Source organism: Nycticebus coucang, chromosome X, assembly GCF_027406575.1.
Source record: "Nycticebus coucang isolate mNycCou1 chromosome X, mNycCou1.pri, whole genome shotgun sequence".
Taxonomy (NCBI): Eukaryota; Metazoa; Chordata; class Mammalia; order Primates; family Lorisidae; genus Nycticebus; species Nycticebus coucang.
This window is the reverse complement of record NC_069804.1, coordinates 87904476-87907379: the sequence shown is the minus strand read 5'-3', so window position 1 is coordinate 87907379 and position 2904 is coordinate 87904476.

Here is a 2904-nt window from a genome sequence, read left to right as displayed (position 1 = left end):
GATTACATTTATAGATTTACGTATATTGAACCAGGCTTGAGACCCTGGGATAAAACCGACTTGGTCATGATCTACAATTTGTTTGATGTGTTGCTGGATTCTGTTTGTTAGGATCTTGTTGAATATTTTTGCATCTATATTCATTAGTGATATCGGTCTATAATTTTCTTTTATTGTTGGGTCTTTTCCTTGTTTGGGGATCAGGGTGATGTTTGCTTCATTGGACGTGTTAGGTAGTCTTCCTTCTTTTTCTACCTTTTGGAACAGGTTGAGTAATATAGCTACTAATTCCTCTTTAAATGTTTGGTAGAATTCTGACGTGAAACCATCTGCTCCCGGGCTTTTCTTTTTAGGGAGGTTTTGTATGGTTGATGCTATTTCCGAACTTGATATGGGCCTGTTCAACATTTCCACTTGATTCTGGCTAAGTCCTGGAAGGTGACTTGCTTCCACGTATCAATTTCCTTCTGATTTTCATATTTCTGAGAATACGGTCTCTTGTAATAGTCATTAAAAATTTTTTGGATTTCTGAGGAGTCTTTTGTTATTTCGTCTTTGTTGTTTCTGATTGATGAGATTAGAGATTTTACTCTTTTTTTCCTGATTAGGTTGGCCAAAGGTGTGTCTATTTTATTGACCTTTTCGAAAAACCAGCTTTTTGATTTATTGATCTGTTGTATTATTCTTTTGTTTTCAATTTCATTTAATTCTTCTCTAATTTTGGTTATTTCTTTTCTTCATCTGGATTTGGGGTTGGAATGGTCTTCCTTTTCCAGTTGCTTGAGATGTTCCATTAAGTTGTTAACTTCCTCTCTTTCCATTCTCTTGAGGAAGACTTGCAGTGCTATAAATTTCCCTCTTAGAATTGCCTTTGCAGTGTCCCAGAGGTTCTGATAGTTCGTGTCTTCATTGTCGTTTTGTTGCAAAAAGTTCACAATTTCTTTCTTAATCTCATCTCTGACCCAGCTATCATTCAGGATAAGGTTATTTAACTTCCATGTTTTTGTATGAGTATGCAGATTCCTGTTGTTACTCAGCTCAAGTTTTATTCCATGGTGGTCCGAGAAGATGCATGGAATAATTTCTATTCCTTCAAATTTACTGAGGTTAGACTTGTGACCTAAGTTTGATCGATTTTGGAGTATGTTCCATGGGCTGATGAGAAGTATGTGTATTCAGTTTTGTTGGGATGAAATGTTCTGTAGATGTCTGCTAAATACAGATGTTGGATGGTTATGTTTAAATGTAAGATTTCTTTGGTCAGCTTCTTGGTGGAGGATTGATCCAAAACTGCCAAAGGAGTATTGAAATCTCCGACTATTATGGAGCTGGAAGAAATCAAGTTGCTGATGTCTGTTAGTGTTTCTCTTATAAATTGAGGTGCATTCTGGTTGGGTGCATAGATATTAATAATTGAGACCTCATCATAGTGAGTATTACCCTTAACAAATATGAAGTGAGCATTCTTGTCCTTCCTTACTTTTGTTGGTTTAAAGCCTATCGTATCTGCAAATAAAATTGCAACACCTGCTTTTTTTGATTACCATTTGCCTGAAATATGGATGACCATCCTTTCACCCTGAGTCTGTATTTGTCTTTTAAGGTAAGATGTGACTCTTGTATGCAACAAATTTCTGGCCTGAGTTTTGTATCCAGTCAGTGAACCTATGCCTCTTTAGAGGACAGTTTAAGCCGTTCACATTAATGGAGACTATTGATAAGTCTGGTGAAGTTTTGGGTATCGAGTTTTTCAAAAGTCCAATGGCAATTTTTAATCCTTTCACCAGTGTGGAAATTGGAGTTTCATCCGAAGTTTCTGAGTGAGTTTACTTTTGTGGTATAGGATTGGGTTGGTCATTATGGAGGATAGGTCTGAGAATATCCTGAAGAGCTGGTTTGGTTATGGCAAATTTCTTCAACATATGAATGTCATTAAAGTATTTAATTTCTCCATCATAAATGAAACTCAATTTAGCTGGATACAAAATCTGGGGTTGAAAGCTATTTTGCTTTCGGAGATTAAAAGTCGGTGACTACCCTCTTCTGGCTTGAAAAATTTCAGCAGAGAGATCTGCAGTCATTCTAGTATTCTTCCCTTTGAAGGTAATGGTTTTCTTTCTCCTGTCAGCTTTGAGGATTTTGTCCTTCTTATTAACTTTAGTGAAGTTAATTATGATATGCCTGGGGGGTGTCTTATTGGGGTTGAGTCGTGCTGGGGTTCTGAAGCTGTCCGCTATCTGAACTTCAGAATCTCTAGGCATGTCTGGAAAATTCTCTTTCATAATTTCATGCAGCAGGGCACAGAGGCCACTTCATCTGTTTCTGGAACTCCAATGATTCGTATATTTGCCTTCTTCGAATTATCCCAGTGCTCTTGGAGAGAATCATCCATTTTTGCTCTCCATTTCTCTTCCTCTTTGAGATTTTGGGAGCATTCAAAGGCTTTATCTTCCATGTCAGAAATCCTTTCTTCTGCTTGCTGCATTCTGTTGCTGAGGGATTCTACTGTATTTTTCATATCTTTGAGGGCTGCAAATTCTTGCTTCAGTGTGTCTAAATCTTTGGTGGTTTTGTCTTTAAATTTGTTAAATTCTTGAGACAACTTTTTAATTTCTCCACGAATTCCTAATTCTACTTTGTTAATCTTGTCTGCAATCCAAATTCTGAATTCGATTTCTGACGTCTCAGCCAGTGTTTTATGAATGGGATCTTCAATTACATCTGCCATATCTTTCCTTGGGGGTGTTGATCTATTCTGGTTATTCATGTTACCAGAGTTTTCCTGCTGATTCTGCCCCATGGTTGTTTTAGTCCCTTTGATTTTTTTTACCTGAGTTTTTGTCGTGGGCCTGTACAGTGTTGTGGCCTGAGAAACTGGGACCCTGTCTGGTGTGGTGGGGCTAA